At 40.9% G+C, this 1,432-nt stretch overlaps 1 pseudogene; it reads left to right on the top strand.

Annotated features, from left to right (window-relative positions):
• The first annotated feature begins 369 nt into the window (after positions 1–369).
• Positions 370–936, top strand: LOC132428179 (small ribosomal subunit protein mS33 pseudogene; annotated as a pseudogene).
• Positions 937–1,432: the final 496 nt, after the last annotated feature.

Raw genomic sequence — 1,432 nt, 5'->3', positions numbered from 1 at the left:
GAGAGGAAGTCCACCTGACACCCTGTGAAGACTTTAGATCCTCCAGTACTAACTACAACCCCTATCAAGTTGAAAGTGACCAGCACACCCTGAAGAAAGACAAGGTTGGGATCCACATCAAAAACAGCCCTTGCACCAAAGACACTGGATACACACAGTCTACATAGGGATGCTCCCACATAAAAATACCCCTTCAAGAACACAACAGATAACTATTTCTCCTAAATTCATAAAGACAGAGAAAGTTAAGTAAAATAAAATGCAGAGGAGCTCTTCCAAATTAAAAGAGCAAGACAAAACCCCTGAAAGAAGGGGTGTGAAGGAGAGGAAGGCCATGACTAGGGACTCTTTCTCCTTGCTGCTCAAGAAATGTCTTCAGTTTCAGAATATGCCTTTCACATGAGTCATCTGAGTGCCCAGTTGTTTGGTGAAGTTGCCAGACCTACTGATTCCAAATCCATGCAAGTGGTGAAGCTGTTTAGTGAGCAGCCTTTGGCCAATAGGAAGGAGACTTATGACTGGTATCTAAGTCACAACACTTATTTTGCACTCATGGGAGCACTATATTTTCTTGACCTCTACAGAGACGAGCATCAGGACTTCAGGATGAGCAGCTGCATCTGAAGATTTGTGGAAAGCGGAAACCAAGGAAAGGAGAAGGGAAAAGAACAGCGAAAAAGAAAGTGTTGGTCCATCAAGAGAGAAGACTTTTCCCTCAGGGACTGAGAGCAAGAGGAAGTGTATTTATTGTCCTTCCACATACTGGAGGAGTGTAAGCTTCCTAAGTTGAAGGTTATTTGGAGGAACACAGTCATCTCCATGTTGAAGTCTAATCCAGCTGAATTGTGATTTGTTGCATGAACACATTCTAATTCTGCAAAATTATTTGCCTTGGTTCTGTAATCTGAGGTTTACCTTATTCCCCAAAGAAATGAATGCATGATTATTGTTGAATGACTTGTTTGGGAGGGGATGGGATGTTGGGGGAGTGGAGGGGAAACTCATTAAATGAACATTCTTATTACTCTCTTCTTGCTTCCCCACTTAACCAGCCCTACACTCTTTCATCTCTCTGGCTGTTCAGCCACTGTCTCACCACCAAGCTCACAAACTTTATGTACCTCTCCACCTACTCCTTTGAGAATATCTATAAGATAAATTTGTGGGGTACAAGGCTGTGCCTGGTATGAAAGTATTGAATACCTGCTGTATACAAGCTACCACAGCCCTGGTAATACAATGTTTTGCAACAAACAAACAAACAACAAAAAACCCCAAAAGACTAAATAATTAAACAGAGCTTATCAGTCTACCAGACATCAAGTTCAAAAAGGAGGTAATAAAAATTCTAACTGAATTAAGAAAGGTTATTGATATAAATGCAGACCATTGTAACAAGGAACTAGAAACCATAAATATGACCCAGTAAAAA

Source organism: Delphinus delphis, chromosome 7, assembly GCF_949987515.2.
Source record: "Delphinus delphis chromosome 7, mDelDel1.2, whole genome shotgun sequence".
In the NCBI taxonomy this organism is placed as follows: Eukaryota; Metazoa; Chordata; class Mammalia; order Artiodactyla; family Delphinidae; genus Delphinus; species Delphinus delphis.
This window is presented reverse-complemented; position numbering and strand designations above follow the sequence as displayed.